Source organism: Phodopus roborovskii, unplaced genomic scaffold, assembly GCF_943737965.1.
Source record: "Phodopus roborovskii unplaced genomic scaffold, PHOROB, whole genome shotgun sequence".
In the NCBI taxonomy this organism is placed as follows: Eukaryota; Metazoa; Chordata; class Mammalia; order Rodentia; family Cricetidae; genus Phodopus; species Phodopus roborovskii.
In genome coordinates this window covers 19,975,296-19,995,563 of record NW_026125444.1, presented here as the reverse complement: position 1 = coordinate 19,995,563, position 20,268 = coordinate 19,975,296, and the positions used below count along the sequence as shown (strand labels likewise).

At 44.0% G+C, this 20,268-nt stretch overlaps 1 protein-coding gene across 2 annotated transcripts in view; it reads right to left on the bottom strand.

Annotated features, from left to right (window-relative positions):
• Positions 1-19,079, bottom strand: part of Cald1 (caldesmon 1) — a 177,952-nt gene extending 158,873 nt beyond the window's left edge. For both annotated transcript variants that reach the window (XR_007833948.1, XM_051175874.1), the window contains exon 1: positions 19,036-19,079. The gene's annotated coding sequence lies outside the window, so the exon portion shown is untranslated. The remainder of the gene's footprint in view (positions 1-19,035) is intronic.
• Positions 19,080-20,268: the final 1,189 nt, after the last annotated feature.

Sequence of the window (20,268 nt, the reverse complement as noted above, 5' to 3'; positions counted from 1 at the left end):
CTCCAAATTTAAGGAATTTCTAAAGAATAAATAAGAACTTGTATATAGGGGTTGTAGCTCAGTAGAGGCATATTTGCTCAGGAAGTGAAAAGCCTTGAATTTGGTACCCAGCTCTGGGATGGGGAATGGAGATTGTACCCAAAAAAGATCAGTGGTATTCTAGAAGTAAAGATAAGTCATTTACATCAATAAAACATGTATTGGTAGGTTATTGTAACTATGGGCTATTTTAAATAGACAGATTGATGGATGGGTGGGTAGACAGGCAGACAGACAGATAGCAACTAACCTCTTAGACTTAAAAACAAAGCAAGGACATTATTAAACAATGATCACTTGCACATGAATAGAACAGATTAAAAAGTAAAGTCTATGCTTTGTCATATTTGCTTGTTAAATTTTTAAACATGTGATACATATCCATCTGTCATTCTAGCACTCAGGAGCATGAGGCAGGCAGGAGGAACTAAAGTTTGAGGCAAGGATGGGATGTATCGCAAGTTCAAGCCCCACCTAGCCAAGAACTACTTGTTATGATCATGTCTCTAAATAAATAAACATTTAAAGAAAAATAGGAATGGAATGTTTATACACCCAAAGAGTTAAAGGAAGTAAATAAAAATAAGAAAAGGAGAAAAGAGGGGAATCAAAGAATATTCATGAAAAAGAAAAACTAAAATATTAGAAATAAAGCTACATTACTTTGTATCTGAATGTTTGAAAGTATTAGAAAAATAAAGAAACTTAAACTTAACAGGAATAGATTTACATAATAGTTAAACCTAATTGAAATAGTTTAAACAAATTGTAAATCCTCAAGTGAAAGTATTCATTTTTTTGTTTATTGTAAAAATCTAGTATTAAAAATAGCAAGCTTTAAAAAAAAACCCAACACATTTGTATTAACTGCTTTATTGATATACTATTTATTAACCAGCAACACCTTTTCTTTCAAATTTCTCTTTCTGGGTGTGATTGTAGAAAGGCTCTGCCATTTACCAAATGAATCATTTTTTGTTTTTGTTCTTTTTGTTTTCTTTTTAGAGCCGCAATTCTGCATCATATAAGAAACTTTTCTTCATTAATGTGCCTTAGAGTTATTGTGTTGTTTTTTGTTGTTGTTGGTTTTGATATGATTATTATTATCCTCAGTCCTCAATCCTGACCCTTTTCTATCAGATATCAAGAGACTTCAAAAATATTTACAAAGTAGTCCTTGTTTTTCTTAATGAAGAAAGATACATAAATGTGGCGTCTGCCAAATCACCAGCTTGTCCCCTCTGTACCCAAGCTGGAACAACCTTGTTTATCATGGTTGTGGTATTCTCTTTTATAAATACTGAGTGGTACATTTTTTCACATTAGACCCCAGGTGAATCAAGGTCTCTTTATATGCCGGAAGGCCAACCCGAATGGCACATGCTTGCTTTACCAACCTCTGTAAAGTCGGGTGGTAATTTATATTGATTACATAAGAAGAAACTCCATCCCTAGTACAACATGTTCTTTCAGGGGCAGAACCACACCTGTAGAAATGCTAACACACATCTGGTTCCATAAATCTGTCCTTTCTGATTCTCTGGGGAGATATTTTTATGTAAACTATGTAGCTCCATGTGGAACAGAAAAGACCAAAACAGATGTGCCAAACCCAGTAACCATTTCCACCCGAGCCCTGAGCTCCTATTTTCTTCCCTGACTTTGATGGCATCAGCTTCCTATTTGAGGGTTGACATAATGCCTTCTCTTAGGAAAGGGGTCTCTTACCAGCTTTACTAATGATGAACTAGTCATTTCAGTAACCTGTTATGGTTACTATTAGATTTTAAGAGACTTCTCTTAGTTAAGAATATTGTTTGACTTACTGATAAGTAGACACCCCCCCAGTTAAGTTTTTGATACAGAGACATAGTGTAGGTTCATCTTTATTCAGGTGTGTAAACACATTAGCTTGTATCTCTACACAATACAAATTCAGGTATAACAAATGAAGTAACCACTTTCCTGAAAGCAGATCCTTTGTATCCGAAATCTGAACCACACTTAGTCTTTCTTCCCCCAGAAGTGACCTGTTAGTGAAAGCGAACAGTAAAGGGGCAGCCTTAGTGAAAAGTACATCAGTGAGAGTCTGAGGAAGGGTAGAAATCCGGAAGAAAACAACTTTCCAGACAAGGGAGAGCGCTTCTAGTCTAAGCCCTCCCCAACGGTGGCTCACCCACCCGATGCCCTCAACTCGCTCAAAGGTGTAAATAGAACTCGATGGGTTATTTCTATTGTTGTTTGATGTTAATTCACCTTCCAAAAATAATTTGGAAGATCAGCGTATGGATGGCTAACACTGAAATACTTTCTAAAAAGCAGGCCCCTCTATAGCTTACTTGTTAGTACCAGGTACTTTTTCATGAAGCCCTGATTTCAAGGCGAGCGAACACGGTCTCCGTCCCCGCCTCTCACGCTACCACTCCTAGCGCATCCTTCTGTTAGCGGCAGGCATTTCACAGGTAACCATGGCATGTTGCCAAGGGTAAAGCTCAGCACACCTTCTTACGCCAATCGTCTGGTTTCCAGCTGTGGAGTGGTGAGGTCTTGGGGAGGAAGATGCTGGGGTCTGTATGTGGTACTGGGATGGCTAGCCCCAGTTACAGACAGAGTATTGGGGTCTAGAGTCAGGATGGAGCAGGCAGAGGAATCTGCTGCTGGGTTCAAGGTAACCTAAGACCAGAGGAAACCTAGGGCATGTCAGGTGGAAATTCCTCCCGAAAATGGCTTGTCCAGCAAACATCTGTTCAAGAAGTTGGTTGTCTTACATGATTTTCACTTGTGAAGTAGAGTTCCAGCAATAGATCCACAGTGTACATGTTAAAATTTTCCCATAAAAAGACATTGATCCAAGGGCATTGAAAAACAAAGTATACTGAATAAGAACTAAGAAGACCCATATAAAGCATGGAGTTTCATTAATAATACCATAATAATATAATTTCACTATTTGTTACAAATATAGCATACTAAAGCTAACAATGAATAGAATTTGGTGCAGGGTATGAGAATTCTATCTACCTAAAAGTATTTCAAAATAAAATTTTATTTAAAGAATCAAAACAAAAGGCCCACCCATATGATTGCTTATGCAAGCTTAACTCCAAGCACAGTTGCTGGCTCCCAACATATTTGTATTCCATTCTTTTAGAGTATTTTAAAACTTGAATGTATTCAGCTATCAGATATTAACATCACAGTGATTGCCAAGCATAAGACTATTCACATATGTGATCTCATATTTCAGAACTTCAAATGCAAACAAAAGACATATCAACAAATCCAAGTGCAACAAGGCTCTGAAGAGCTTACAGTTCACTGTGTACACTGGACTCATACAAAGCTTAAAAAGAGGACACACACGGACACTTACGCTAGGGAGTCAGCTTGAATCAGAGGCAACCTGCCTTAACCATCCCTAACCTGCCTTAACCATCCCTTCACGGTACTGGAGGTTTCAAGTGGTCTTCAAGGTTGATTGTCAATATCAATTGTTTTTTTTTTCCATATGTGTATGTGTTTGTGGTGTCCGTGTGCCTTTTCCCGTGTGTGTGTGTGTGTGTGTGTGTGTGTGTGTGTGTGTGTGTGTGTGTGTGTGTGCGCGCACGGGTGTTCAGGTGCCCATACACATGGTTCCAAGTGGCCATAGAATCTTGAAGTTGACATCTGGTGTCTTCCTTGCCCTTTCTTCACTGAACTGGAAGCCTTCTAATTCCCACTAGTCTGGCTAGCCAGTTTGTTCTGGGAGATCCCAGTCTCCCCATCCTGAGCGCGCAAATTCCTGGCAGAAGGCACAAGCCACAGCTGTCCAGCACGTATGTGGGATCTGGAGATCCAAACTCTGATCTTCATGCTTGCATGGCAAGTATGCACCTGCCGTTCACTGAGCTGTCTCTCCAGCCCAAACATGTTGACACTGATTTTTAAAGACAAGGGTAAAACCAGAACCCTAGTATTATATATACATTGAATCATGTACTTTGAATCAGCATATGGTAGGCTGGAGACACATGCAAATCGCGTGCCAACAAAAAAGAATTAAGTGTATGGAGGAAATAATCTAAGATGGGATCAGTAGTGACAGTACAACACTCTGTGTTTTCTTATTCTCTATACTAAGCATGCATTGCATCTTTTACAGATTTTCGAACCTGAGGTTGTGGCACCCCAGACAAAGGCGTCTACTGATGCTGTCACATGTGGGTGTGGGATGGCTGCTGGAAACCCCAGATCCAAACTTTCAGTCTAAACAGATTATTTGAGTTATTCGCACCCCTCAGCCATCTAACAAGAGTCTTCAGCTATCAAGGGCAAAAGGGAAGAAAACTGTCTGGGCTTGAAGACTTTTTCTATGGTCTTTGCTCTCTACCTTGGCATCACAGGGCAGAGTTAGGCCAGGGGCAGTTCATAGTCAGGCACAAAGAGGTCATCGGAGTCATACAGGTCACCAGCTGGAGTGAGGAGGAAGGACCCAGAGTCCTTACCCAATAGGCTACCACCTGGAACCTGAGCCCCTACAAAATGTGAGCCCAGGTATCAAAAGCTTGACCCTGACCAGGGACACCTTGAAAAGGAATTATCAGGGTGTAACCCACTCCCAGTGGAAAGAACAACTGCTGTATTTTTAACAGCGCACGTAAAAGCCAAAGTGTGGCTATGAAAGTTTAATGAAATGGAAAAAATAATAATAAAGCAACTGTCAAACTCCTGCACTCCTCGCTTCTTGTTTATACAAACACAGATGGGCCAGCAGCTCCAGGCCAGCTGATCCTAGCTACGCCATCAAATCTCACCATCTCCATAACTGCATACCTACCCTGAAGAGCGTGGGGAAGAGCTTTTCATCATCAAACTCTGTGGAAGGATATATGTAAACAAAAGAGTCAGCGGTCACAGGACTAAAGCAGAAGGCCCCCTGACGGGATGGACAGGGGACGTTTCCAATCTCTAAGTCTCAACGGGAGAAGAGATAGAAACCAGAATGGTGGGGGGGGCCAGGAAGGAGGGCAGGAGAGACAATTTTAGCAGGACCTATTTCCTTCTTCAATTATCTTATTTTACTGTTTGCCTCATTCATTAATTTTAAGGATGCTTGAAAAAAGAGAGGGAGGAAGAGAAGGAAAAGGAGGAGGGAAGTTACCAGGTCAAAATCCCCAAGTAAGTACGTCATGGATGACAATGGCTCCCTGTAGCTGGCATAGGTCTGGGACACTGAGAACATCAGACAGTGACAGACCAACTCTGAGTAATTTTCAAAGGGAGCATGCTCTTGTCTCCCCCCCCCCCGCCCCCGTAACTATGGCGGAGCTTAGAACGTCCCTGGGAAACCCAAAGTCTAACATCTATGTGGACAGCTGAAATGATTTCTCAGAACAAAACAGAAATTGCGCATGGCTAGGTCACAGGAACAGTAACATGCAGGTCTAGGAAGATGGTTCAGTGAGGAAACTGCTCTCTGTGTAAGCATGGGATTGAATCTGGATCCCCGTCCCTGTGTAATGAGTCAGGCATGGCACACTACACAGCCGAACCGTCAGCCCCGGGGAGCCAGAGATCTCCCCAGGCAGCCGGCTTAGTTGAATCAGGGAGCTCACATTTAGAAACTTAGGTGAATGTTTATTCTATATTTTTGCCTCAAAGTTTATTTCTACCTATGTTAAACCTACAGCAGTCATTGCTGGACCCTTGGCACACACAGTTTAAAAAGAATGAGTAATGAAGACCACTAAACCATAACGAAAGTGGTACTGTTAGCTTTGACTATAACTTATTTTTGATTTTTTTTTTTTTTTAGGCCACATATCTCTACCATTTTCAACTCTAGTGCACACATATGCAAACATATAGGAAAGTATGTCCTAGAAGGGCCAAGATACATATACATAATAACTGCACGTGAGAATTATAGGCACTCCAGTCCCTGGGCAGAGGTGCTGAGATGGTGGACAGACCAATTGGGGTTCATCTGAGACGCGGAACGACTTGAAGCATTGGTGTTCCACTCGGATGTGGCATGCATAGCATACCATGCCCTTGATTTTAAAAAGAGAAAGCTGAGACAGAATTACATGAAACAAACAAACACAAAAGGCTGTACCACAAAGTGGGGGTGTGGGAGCCAGTGAGGGGTCCAAAGACGGAGATCAGTGCACAGTTTCTTAGAATGGAAACTGGAAAGAGCGTGACTGAACATGCCTTCTTAACGAAAGGTACAGAAAGAGGGGGTGGTGGGTAGAGGACAGCGAGGTTGAGGGAGGAGAGAGACTAACCCGTGAAGAAGATGGCCATCCCTCCCAGTGTGTCCCGGGCACTCCCAGCCTATGGCTGCTATTCTGGGGAGGCTATTAATAGCTCTTCCTGTCCCTTCCCAAGAGTCCCTCAGTTTGGACAATAATTGGCACAGTCACCTCGCCGATAGCTCTGGTCCGAGGACTGATGAGCAGGACCGGAAGTGGGACACACGCCGAGAAGGAAGGGATGGGACACACCAACACAGAGAAGGAAGGGAAGCAGAGGCACAGTCCTGCAGGGAACAAACTGGAAATGGAGACTCAAGCTAAGCGCTCTGTCGGGACGGATGCAGATGAAGCCCGGAGGGCCAGTGAGAGCCAAGCAAGCGTGCGAGCATGGAAGCTTGAAGCTTGAATAGAGAAGACACACAAGAAACAAAGACCAATGATTCATAGCACAAATATGTGTAACTCCTAATATTTCCCCCTGTATTGACAGGACTGCTGGCCCAGATCAACCTTTGTAAAACTGACTGAAAATGGCCACTGGCTCCTTCTAGCCCTTAGAGGTCCACACAGCCCCAGTGGTGACTGTGTCCCCTAGGCTGCTCCCTCGGGGTAGCTCACCTCTCTCCCGGACCCGGCCTTGGCTCAGCCTTCCCACCAGCCCCTCCCCCACTCCCGATGGCTGCATACCAGACTGTCTGCACTGTGGTTTCCCAGCCTTCCACAGATAGGCCACAGCAAGCGAAGCTGTGCCTCGGTGCGTCATTTCTGAGACCTCTCTTGACTTTTCACTAGCTCAGAATTTCATATTGTGAAAGGCTGAAAGTAAATAGCACGGGCAAGTTCAAAAGGTCATGCGACTTCTAGCAGAGCTGTACTAGCAGAGCTGTACTGACCGACCGAGACCTAGAGAGAAGATTGAATCCAGTCAGCACAGAGGCTTCTGGAACTGGAGTTTCAGAAAATACGCCACGTGGGTTTCTACCCCGGTTTTGAACTGGGGCGTATTCTGGGTTGAATTCATCTGTTAGAGCCCTAACCGTCCCTCTCAAAATAGGGTCTTGCGGGTCCTTCACAGAGACTATTGGGTTAAAAAGAGGTCAAGAGCTTGGGCTAGCAATCAGTGAGGTAGCTTTCGAAGAAAGGTGGTGGGAACACAGGCCCACACAGAGACAGTGAGTGCCACAGGACAGCCACCTAGCTGTGAGGGAATAGCACAGTCTTCCTCAAAGCTCTAGAAGGAAGCAACAACCCGAGGATGCCCTGCCCTTGGCCTCCTAACCCCATAACTGACAAAACTGGCTTCTGTTTGTTGTGCTCTGTTAAGTTAGGGCTTAGAGGTGACTATCCAGGTGCAATGTGGCCAAGGATGCATGCTCGGAGTTGAATGGGCTGTTTAGTGCCCCGCCCCAACTTTCCCTGAGGAGACCATGTGTCATCTTAGAATTATCTGGAAGAGTGCGCCTTCCTTGCATCAAGATTCCACCGGTTAATCTTGAAGACACACTTCTAATTGTTTCTGCCTTAGTTTCTCCAATGAGATTGGTTACTGGGCTTGTAGTGTTAGGTACCGAGTGCGATTGATTACAAAGCTGATGCACGCAAATGCACTGAGTCAGGGGAAGATCGAAGTTAAGACTAGAGTGATTGATAGACACACTTCTGAGAGCAGCTGGCAAGGCAAGGGGACTCCAGTTCCTCATCTGGGCGGAGGCAGAACCCTCAGCCAGACATCCAGTTCTCACACAATCAGCTCTGCCTTTTTTGAAATTTAAAAAAATATTTTTTTCGTCTAAATTTGATACAGTGGAGCAATAAAAGAGCTGAAGTGTTTGTCCACGTCATTTAGTCCTTCAGTACCTAATTCCAAGATGCCTCCCCTTGGTCAGGCATAGAAGCCACTCGCTGACATCTTTGGGTTACCGAGAGAAGAAAGCACAGACTCGTTTCTGCAGCCTTCCTATTGTTTCTTCCTAGACGCTACTGGCCGAAATTCTTACCCTGTCTGCCTCTAAGCAGAGCTACTGAGGCATCAGTAGCGTAAGGGATGGTTTTTTTAGCTCTGCTTCCTTACATGTCAAGGAGTGGCAGTGTGCTTGTCTGGCTCACTGAACTGCAGTATGGCTCAATGACAAGTTCTAATGATTGGTTATGGAAACCTTGTGCCCTGGCTTCCATCACTATCCCAAGGGAACGCAGATCAGACAGCCATAGGCTTGGAGTCAGGGAGGGGCAGGGACTCCTGCTCTGCCATTCGCCATTTATGTCACTTTGGGCCAGCTTTTTGATTTACTTTGCTGTTCTTGGATGATAGTCTTCTGTTGAAAAAGTGCTGACACACATCAGGCATCCCAGCTGATTGAAACAGTTCATCTCTGCAGCCATCCTGAACCTTTAAGGGCCCAAGATACCCAGCAGCTCAGTGCTGGCCCTCTCTCCAGCTTGCTCTCAACTCAGCAGTTTTCCACTCTCTCTCTCTCTCTCTCTCTCTCTCTCTCTCTCTCTCTCTCTCTCTCTCTCTCTCTCTCACCCACCCCAGGCCATTTCACCTTCCTCCTCTCTCCCCTTGCCCTCCTCCCCCTCCCTCTTTTTTCCATTGTCCAATCCAGATCTTAAACACTGAAAAACCCGTCTGTCTGTCTGTCTGTCTATGTATATCTATATATCCTAGCCCTAGGAATAATAAAATCTTTAGACGTACTACATAAAGAATTCTTAGACTATATAAGGCAGCCTCAGATAAAGGTAACCAACTGTCCAGGTGATAACGACAGTGAAGGCCTGTCTTCTCAGAGCCGGGAGAGCTATGCTTCAGAGATAGCCCTTGTTAGACCATGCTCTTGACCACCTGAATCAAGGTGTCCTAGAACTTGTGTCTTCTGGTCTTTGTCTTCCTTCCTGCAAAGTCCCAATATTAAAGGAAGCACCATAGGAAAGTGTGTGACGAAGGGTGGGGCTGGTAAGGGAAGTCACATGCCTCTAGAGAGCCTCTACAAGCAGTCGTAGTAGATAACTTACAATGTGTAGTCAGTATTAGTATGTTCAAAGCAGTTTAGACTTAATACTTCTGAGCATTGGAGTGAAGGGGTGAATAGCCTGATTTGTAAGCAAGTGAAGGAATGGGCTAGAAATGGTAAGCTTGGGATTTAAACTCAGGTCTGTCTGACTCCAAAGTTTGTTCTCAAATAGGTCACACCTCAAGAGTCACCTGCAAAAATAGGGTCCTGTCTCCCGGATTTGTTTAAGCTAGACGACAGAGCACAGCTACTAAACCCATGGACTATGGAGACAGATTATCCGAGTTGGCATCCTGTTTCTTCCATAGTGGTGACCTTATATGGTACCTCATCCAGTCAGCACTGGGCCTCTTCCTTTGTAAAATTATTTGGTAAGAATACTCTTTACTTTTGCCTAATGAATATAATCTTCATTTTTACCCAACAAATAATCTCTGTAGATGGTTGGCACAGGCAACACACTATTCTCACCACGAAGCAACTGGCCCTCTCCTATGCAAAGACTAATTTTAACATTCCACACCCTGGGGTCAGTGGTGTGCCAGGAAATTATAAGCTGTTAAGGGGGGGGGGGGGGAGATAGTGTTAGTATGTGACAGTTTCTTTGCTGTGTGTACTTCAATCATGGCAAATTTCATGCCATCACTGAACAGGGAACTGGGAAGAGAAGCTTCATAGCATAACGTCATATGCATTTTCTCATATAGACTCAGTCGATATAGTTGATTTCAAGAGGACAGAAAGCCAAATGTAATGGACTGATTAGGAAGGGGTGCGTTTTGAGTGCTTGTTGCTTTTATTTCAATATTATATACAGAGTGACGAGTTTAGTGGCCAGTTTTAGAATACTGCTCATGTTGTACAACTAGCTCTCTAAATTCTTGAAAGTTTAGCTTTCGGATTTGGGAAGCTACTCTGAATTTAGGGTACATGGGACGAGAGGACAGTGACAGAGAGAGGGGATAGTGGTATACAGCTTTAGAGCCATTTGTTTTTTTAGCTTCTCTTCTACAAGTTCTGCCCCATGCATTCCCTGCAAGCACCTGCTCTTGTAAAGCAAGTAGCATTTGTGCAAAAACAGGACCAATCCTGGCCTTCTCTTCATTTTTTCCAATTGTTTATTTATTTATTATTTATTTGTGTGGGAAAGGGGTGCTTGCCATGGCACTCATGTGGATATCAGAGGATGACTTTCAAGAGTTGGTTTGTTCCACCATGTAGGTTCTGGGAATTGAACTCCGGTTGTCAGGCTTGGAGGCAAGCACCGTTACCTGCCATACCATCTCACAGGCCCAGTTCTGACACTCTCATTGGACCAGGCCAATCACAGGAGGCATTAAGCTGTAAAATCATTAGTGGATGTTGGATGTGTATTCCTTGCTCTGAATATGGTACATTCTTCTGAGCAATACAATATTCCTATCTCTGAGTACCAGAAACCCCTTGGGATGAACTTGCTGCCCCTACAACAGCAAACTTGTCCCTTGCTGCCCAATTGTTTCTGCAAGAGACTCCTAAGAGAGCATCTAAACCAGGGGTTGTGCCAGTCCTGGCTTTAGGGGGCCTGGAGATATGGGGTGCAGAATGAGTTTCCACAAAAGGGGAAGGAAGACATGAGAAAGATGGAGACAGAGAGAGAGAGGGAGAGAGAGAGAGAGAGAGAGAGAGAGAGAGAGAGAGAGAGAGAGAGAGAGAGCTAAAGTAACTGATCTTTAAAGTTGCTCAAAGACATAAATACTTACAAAGAAAACAAAATTTCTCGGAATTACCTCTCCCTGAAAGCCTAAATTCCACGTAGTAACAGTGGCTGGAATACGACGTGGAAACAGCCACCATGAGAAATTTTATGCTCGCCACATTTCCAGTGCTTTACAAAGGGAAACACTGGAAATCTCATCAGCAATCTCGACATTATAGGACTGATAGTTTTGTGTTTAGACAAAAAGAAAAAAAAAAAAAAAGGACAGGGAGAGACAGAGGGACTTCAGATAACTACTTGAACACTTCCAAAGAGGCATGGAAAGTGGGTTATTTGGGATACACAGCTGAAACTTTTAGGGGGAAAGTCATCTAAACAAAAATAGGTTTCTGAAGAATAATGAACTCCGTCATGTGCCATAAATTACTGTAAACACCAGTGACCAGAATTATTTCTGAGGCAGGATGTTTCGTCAGAGTCTGGAAGGAACTTTTACAAACTGCAGATGCCTGGACCCCACTCCAGCAAGACCTACTGAATTGGAACCTCCAGGGCTGAGTCCCAGAGACGCATTTTCAAAAGGCTCTGGAGTTCATTCTGGTTGTGCTGTTGCCTGAGAAGCACTGATACACATAGGATGGCTCTGTGACTTGCTACAGTGGAGTGTCCTCTTTTATCTGGAACGGCCCCAAACTTCAAAGCTGTGTGTTCCAGAATTATCTCTGTCATTAACAAAGGACATGGCCTTGGTCAACTCACTTGGATTGTTCCTGCATTCAACAAATATGTATTGGGATTCTGCTTTATGTCAGGCAACTGAGAACGTCTACTAATAAATGGCTATTGGCTGCTCTGTGCATCTTGTCTGCTAATAGAACAGGCAAACTTTACTCAAAGGCACCTACCAGTACATACATAACTTTACATGGTGTGTATCGCTAGACTTTGGTCTCTCATCCAGAAACTGAAAACTGGATTACTGATATTTATTTACCTTTCTGTGCTAGGGACCAAACTCAAGGCCTTCTGCTTTCCAAGAAAGAGACCTACTACAGAGCTACATCCACAAGTCCCATTCCTATACGTTTAAGAACATTTTTTTTTCTTCTTCAAACCCCTACATTTCTTGATGATCTTTCCTACGCACAACAATAGTACACATCACATGTCCAGTGTTTGGGAAAATACAAAAACAATCAGTGACTAGGAATTGAATTACTCCTTAATAATTTAGCATCTCATCATCATAATGTAACTATAATTAGAAAAATGTATTGGAGAGAGATACATTATTTACTCACTTCCTGTGTGTATGGATGTGTATATTTCTTTGCAACAATTTGTGGCCTTCCAGGGACTGGGCCCAGGGTTGGGAACCTATACATCTTATTGATGATGTGTGGAGCATGGCTCTTTAGCAGCCAAGGCTCTTTCTGTGATCTTTATCAATGGTAGTATCTTCACCTCTGAGGACTTGGACACAGCATAGGAAACCTTCTTAACAGTTGGGTAGACAAAGTATGCACTCCCTGGGTTAAATAAGATCCCAAAGTACTGGCAGCATGAATTTCTTCTCCCTCGAGGCAGGTGCTTTCTCCTGTCCCTGTACAAAGGCACTCCAGATACTGGAATGTGCTCATCCATTTCCTTGTGCATACCCACCTTCACATTTCCTAGCTGGTCCTTGTTTGCTTGGTTCACCCAATCTGGCCTTTGATGTTCATTCCTGACTGTATACTTGTTAATTCTTATTTGAGGAGGGGCTCAGAATAGAGCAGGTGCTCCCAGCGCGTCCGGAACTGGGAGAACTTGGAGCATCTGTTCCCCCTGATAGACGTCATCAGAGTGCTTAGTGAATGAGAGACAGAAGGACAAATATCACCTAGACCACAAAATCCCATTGTTTAAGAAGGCCCTCTGCAGGTGGGTGACAGTTGTGTAGTTTGGTCTGTTTGGGGACTTCCTCACAGCGGGATCAGGACCTGTCCCTGGCACTTAAGCTGGGTTTTGGGAACTTATTCCCCGTGCTGGGTTGCCTCGCCCAGCCTTGATGCAGGGGGAGGAGCTTGGTCCTGCCTCAACTTGATAGGTCATGCTTTGTTGACTCTCATGAAAGGCCTGCCCCTTCCTGAACTGAGATGGTGGAGGGGGTAGGGAGGGGTGACTGATAGATGGAAGGTGGCAGAAGCAACAGGAAGAAAGTAGGGAGAGGAAACTGTGGTTGGTATGTAAAATAAATGGAAGCATTTAATTAAAAAAATAAAGAAGAAAAGAGTACACTAGCTTAATGCATTTGGTTTACTAAAGAACTGTGACTTACACTGAGATAAATGAGGTTTTGTGTTGTATATGTGTGTAGCATTTGTGCAAGGGTATGGGGAGTCGTGAAGGTGTGCTCACGTGCACCCTTGCAAAGATCACAGGAGCATGCCAAGCGTTCTCTGTATTTCTCTGCTTTTTTTCTTTGAAGCAAGGTGTCTCACTGAATCTATAGCTAGAATGGCAGTCAGCAAACCCCAGGGATCCTCCCTGTCTCTGCCTGCCACAGTGCTGGGATGCAGGTACCCAGCCATGTCCAAGTGCTTGTACAGCAAGCACCCATACCCAGTAAGCCATCTCCCCAGACCCTTAGTTTTTCTTTATTAAAGCTGTCCGGGTGTTAATTTACTGACTTTGAAAGACGGCCTTCATTTAGGAAAGGAGCTGTATCATATCAGTAGTTTCTACAAACATACAAAGCCTTTTGCCAACAACAAGTCTCGTGGAGTTTTTCTAAAAAGGATGATGTTTTGTTTTCCAGTTACTAGTGGTGTCAGCTTCAAGTCAACCTCTTTTATGATTGACTTGCCATGCCATGTAATCATGGCCAGTAAGAACTATCTGATGCTGGCTTCGGTATTTGCTTACCCTCACACTCACATGGAAGATGCAAGTGCTAGCCATTGGGAGCTATTGGTTATTCCAGCTATTTGCCTCCTCACCCAACTTTATCTTCAATTGCAATTAGCCCTCCCAAGCTTTTCTTTACCCAAGGATGATCCCTGATTGGGGCAGAGTGGCTGCCAGACCCATTGAGTAACATACCGAGATATGCAGAGCCTTTGACCATCTGCTCTGCGAAGGGATCTGAACAAGTTGAATGTCCTCTTTCAGGCTCTGACCTGGTGCACACAAGGAATTGCCTGAAGCACATAAGGAATTTTCCAGGTGGTAGAGCAGCTGCCTAGAATAGCTGAGTTTACATTATGGGAACGTAGTGTTGAGAGCCACAGTTTCCTGCTGGCTTCCTTGGATCTTAACCCCTTCCCCTGTGGACTGCACCCTGTTTGGCTTCTGGATCCCCCGCCCCTTTATTATTCCATCTGTATTTTATAACCTCACCCCTTTTCTTGAGCTACTGAAGCTTAGTAATAGAAGAACCCACTGGTCCTTGATTTTGAGTCAAGCTGTTTCCCATACTTCACCATGGCTCTCAGGGCCTTGCGTTGCTGGGTGAGAGCCTGGTTTGGAAAAGTCTGTGAGATTTCTGGCTTTTACCATTTCTTCTAGACTCTCCCTGCTGTAAGTTATGACATAGCCATTCTGGCTGAGGCTGGCATTCTGGATTCCATCTCTGGAGCAACTGGCCCTTGACCCTGTTGTTACCCATCCTTGGTCCTGCCAGTCCTAGGCTCAGAGGTGAGGTCTATCTAGCTCCCCAGCCAAATGTTTCCAGGGACAAGAGAGGGAATGTCCCATGTGGGCTTAAAAGGAACTAATTATGTACTCCTACTCAAGATGTTCCTCTCCAAGTAAAAAAAACGATTTCCTGGTGGTCAAGTGCTTTCATCCGCATATTCACAACACAGTGCCAGAACCCTCAGGAAACCAGAAGCAGTCATTGAGCTATCATTATGGCTGTGCATGTGTAATAGGTGTGAACGTGTGTGTGTGTGTGTGTGTGTGTGTGTGTGTGTGTGAGAGAGAGAGGGAGAGAGAGAGAGAGAGAGAGAGAGAGAGAGAGAGAAACACACATAAAGATGAGCACTTGCTCAAATAATACCCAATTTCCTTAAAATACTTTTAAAATTCCAACTATTCCTCACAGCTCCTTAGCGACCCTCTTATTAATGTCTTGGTGCTTGTGAGTAGCTATTTCTTCATTTCTCTAACCCTGACATACTTCCTACTGAAAACAGCGTATTCCCTGGATCTGGGTCTCCTTTCCTTTGGAATGGAGGCAATATGAGGCACACTTCTCCTACAATCTGTATATTCACACTCATTTTTTCTCCACCAGATCTTAAAAAACAAGAAAGACACTCCAGAACTGGGTATGGATGCTCACATCTCCTACCCCAGCACTCTTATAGGAAGGTGAGGCAGGAGGTTTATTAGTTCCTAAACAGAGTAGATTAGCTAGCAAGAAAAACCCTCTGAAGTTACCTAAAACTTTTCTCTCTTGGCTTGAAGACAACTGTGTTCTACCCAAGTGTTTGATACTTGCTGTTACCTGGGTCCCATCCCACAGTCAAGTTCCTGTTGACTTCCAATTCTGGAAATGCAGGGGAGTTCATGTCAGGCTAGGAGATGGGGGAGATGGCCAGTTGACCATCCAAGGGGTAAGGGTGAGATGGTAGCACTGAGCTTTAGTTAAAGTTGGGAATACTAAACAGTGAAGCCAACATAGGCAAGAGTCACAGCTCCTAGAGAAATCTGGTCTCAATAAGGGCAGGAACTCCAGCCAGGTGCTGCTGGTTACCTCATTCTGCCTACAAGGCCCAGGCATGACAAGCTGGGATTAATTCCATCCTTTTTGGCTGGAGGCAGAGAAGCCACCTCATTTACTAGGGCCTGTCTGTTGTCAACACTTTGTCATTGGTCTGTTCACCTGGCTCCTCACATTTCCTGGTTCCTGGATATTGCTTTGCACCACAGATAGCCTACCTTGTTCTGCCTTCTATTATCCTTCTGCTCCTGGTCTTTGATTCTCAAAGCCAAATTTCAGACCACAGCGGGACAGACCAGTTTCTTAAGGCTCTAGGATCACGGTTCTCCAAGGTACCATGCAAAAGTTCTCAAATGGGAGAAAGGAGGTGAGGTCTTTAGGGAAACGGCATAGGTAATGGTGGCTGCCACCCAGAGCTATCATAAGAGCCAGAAGATTCACACTTAGCCTCTATAGGCCTCCAGAAAAAGGAGACAAAAATATCTCATCTCATTTGGACATCTTAACCCCTACAGGATGGAAGAGAGAAAGGCATGCTGATAGCCATGCCAGGTGAGGACAAAGAGTTGATTTCTTTCCTTAAAGGTCAGTGTTATTGGAGCAAAAGGACCAAAACTAGAATCAGGCCTTCATCTTGGAGCCTGAGTTAAGATGGACCTAAGAGTATCTCTTTAAATTAGGCAGCTCCTTGGGGCCTGTGAGTGTCTCCATTGGCTTTAACAAATGAAGGACCTTCCCTTAAGAAGCTAATGGTGCTGTTTTTGGGTATTCTGAGACTTACCCAGGGAACGCCTTCCTAACATTTGAAATCCCTTTTGGCAGCATCGTCCTAACCTCCTCTTCCACAGTCCTACCATGCTATTTGCATTCCGCTTTGTCAGCATTTTCCCCACCCCACCCCCCACCTCCCAACCATGGCCTCAGCCCACCACATTTCCAAGCCACATGACAGACAACCAGGCAGATGGAGAGCTGGGGAAACCCTTCTCATGTCCATCCCTAAGTCACTTCTTGTCTCCCTGAAGAATGACTTACCAGTAGTCGTGAGACTGGACACAACTGTATGTATTTTCTAAGAAAAGGCCTTGGAACAGAAAATATCCAAGCTAGGTTCTGGAACTTTCTATGACACACCTCCAAACCAACATATTCTACCTGCAGAGACTAGGAAAGTACTGGGACCAGTCAAAGGAACCAGTAAGAACAGGGAATAGCCCCATTGCGTGGAAATACATTCACATGTTTCCTTTAAACCTTTGAATCTGAAATGGAAACCTGTATCCCCTCTCTCTGATGCAAAAAGGGCATGCTTATGGCAATCTTTTGATTTGAATGTTTTAAACTGCACATCCTATTGATTTTCAAAAATGGAAACAACCCCACCCACATTTAACGTGTAAACTAGTCACGTCAAGTGCATTCTTCATATGTTCTAAGAGCTATTCTTTTCTGGGAATTTTTTTTCCCCCAGAAACTTTGCCTTTATGCTTTCCATTAAATGATTTTAATAGAATAAAAGTTTCCAGCCTGTGGTTTCATTGAGTTTTATTTACCTCCCTATTTGGGAAAATGTATCCCAGCTCATTCTCCACAGAAAGGATATGGCACCAAGAACTGTCTAAAGTTCACCCTGAACTACAATCCCCCACTCTGTATAAAGAACACATACAGTGTTATTTCAGAAAATGTGTTTTTGTCTTGATTGGATGTGGGGGGACCACAGGGGATGGGAGAAACCGGCCGTAGAGAAGCTGCACTTTGGGGAACCCCGGGGGACTCTGGTTTCAAAATGGAATTTATCCTCAAATCCAAGATTATAGATTCTTCTTTCAAACTGCATTCCCTACGTGGTTTAGTGAACACTTGAAAATTTTTTCTCTTCATGTTTTGATTGACATTAAAACCCCGTGAAAAGTTTGGAACTTGATGTCTCCCGGGGAAGGACAACAGTCAAATAGAGAGTTGGGCTGGACCCTTTCTCACTCTTACCCAGAGCTGTCCCAGAGAAAGAAGCTCATAGGGCATTCACTCTGTTCTCATATGTCACTTCCCAAGAAATTACCCCAATACTTATAAACACAAGGGCCACTTGGTGAGTCTCAAGTCCAAACCGTCATAGCATAAAATGGATGCAGTCATCTGGAGCCTCTAGTCCTTCATATGAGTATTATTCTTTAAATGATCAGACTCATTCTTCCTTTTGCATGGCCCCTTGTCTTCAGTGAGTTCTAGCCACACGTGTCTGGTTTTGCCTAACACTAAGGAGCTGCACTGTTTCTGTTTACAGCTCCTTATACACAGCCTTATTACCAGGAGTCTGTGAATACCAAGCACTTTGTCCTCTATTTTTCTGACCATGTATTGCCACAGTACTGAAACTCCCCCGCCCTTTACAACCAGCTCTTTCTAAAAGGAATTGCCGACTGATACCAACCTATGCAACTGTGTAAGATGCCCAAATACGCCTGTCTATAAGAGCCCCTCTTCTTTTTCTGGAACATTCTCCCCACTTATAACTTTCTTGACATACCTTCCAACTGAAATGAAGATTTCTCAAGAAATATTTTTGGTAGGAAGTTGACCGTGTTTTCTACATACACGCCCACTCATGCATGCATTCTCTTGCTGCTCGGTTTTATAGAAAACAGACTCGGTAGGCATCTTCTGCCTCAGCAGATGAGTGACCCTATAGCCCTGTCCTCTGTCGGTGGCGCTAGTGGGAGAGAACTCTAGTCATTTTTCTTTACATCTCTGAAAGCCTACTTCTAAAACCCTGGTAGCGAAGTAACGGAAATGTATTTAGCTAAGAAAAAAAGAAAGAAAGGAAGGAAGAAAGAAAGGAAGAAAGAAAGAAAAAGAGAGACCACTCTTTGTCTTAACAATCTAAAAAAAAATTTTTTTTGCTGTTACTTTTTAAGCGAAACCTGAAACCTATTTAAACTTCTGCTAGTAGAAGATGGAGAAGAAACTGAGGGATAGACCATCAGAGTTCACTCCTGGCACTAACCTGAGGATACCTGGTATACAATCCATGTACCCTCTTGAAAACAGAATCGCATCTTAGGCAAAGTCACACAAGCTCCCTGAACATGTCACTATGAGATCTTTTCTCTTGTCCCATTTCTAGAAACAAAACTTGAAGTTTCACCATATCGACCTTCTGGGAACATTCCCAGGTCAGGGAAGTCCAGGCTGTTTTTGGAAAATTTACCCGCTGTGTGTTGTCTGCCTCGAAAGATTTTGCATATCCATCAACTTTAGCCTGGAATGTTGCCTGAAACCTGCGGAGCGGCTCCGCTTCCCTGAAGGCGGAAAAAGAAAGACCCTGTGTCCTACCTCTCAGGCAGCGGCTTCTTCCACAGCTTAAAGAGACCGGACCGAGCAACACAGCAAGAGAGCGAGCAGGCAGGCAGGCCGCCGAAAGCACACTGCTCTATTCAATAAAACTGCAGACCGCCCTTCCTTGGCCCCTCCCAGAGGTCCATGCTAAGTGAACACATTTCCCTTATGTTTATAGTCAGCAGGCGGTGAGGTGCATTGTCCTGTAGTTTTTCTAACAGGCGGCCAATGACGACACCCCTGCCAAGGTGATGCTGTCTGCCTGTGCAGATGCCTGTCATTCCCTAGGCATGCTCGAGACATCACTCATCAGAAAAACCAAGTCCTAAAAAGCTTGAGACTGTGAGCAGGCTGCCAAAACCAGCCGGCTCCATGCCCTTTTTTGGTTATCCTAAGCAGGGCCTCCTGGAAGTGGATCCATTGTCAGGAACAATCATAAGAAACGTTAATCTTGGAGAAAGAGGCTGTCTTGCGAAACACAAATAGAGCTTTAAAAAGAAAGCACAGTTCATGAAACAAAAGTGGGCAGTTAGTTGTACTTATGGGGTTGGGGGTGGAGTGGGGGGGGCAGATGTTTTAGTTGAGGAGGCCTTAATAGTGAATTTCTTTTCAAAGTAGTTGCATTACAAAACGAATTTAAATCATTCTGCAAATTAAAAGACCTGAAGCAGATAAGACTCAGGTCTGCTGTCCAGGCTAAGTGCTAGCCAAGAACTTGTCTATGTTATGAAAACAACTGACAAAAAAATATAAATAAAATGCACCAGTCTTTTTAGTAGATAATGCTGGCCAGAATAAAGGCAGAGTGAGCAACTTGGCCAGATGGGGTCCTATGGTTTACATAGCTCTATTGGTTTCCCCCCATCAACTCCACCCATCTTCCTCTTGGTACTCAGTCTTGGCAGTGGGGAGATTGTACCAGAAATGAATGTGCCTGGGAAGACCAACATATGCCTTGGGGCAGGCAAAACACATATGCCCTCACAGGTGATACAGATGTTCTAGTTTTAGGAAGCCTGTGCTGGGGAAGAGTCAACATTTGAAGCCGCCGAGCTACAATGCAGGTCACTGGCCCACACATGCATCCAATTGTGGTCTTGTATTTTTTGGAATTCATTCAGTCAGTACTTAGTTTTTAAGAAATTGGAATACTTACTGTTTGTCAGGCCTGGGGCTAAGCACAAAATCCGTGTTTCCTTATTGGTATGTGTTTAGACCCTGTCTCATCAT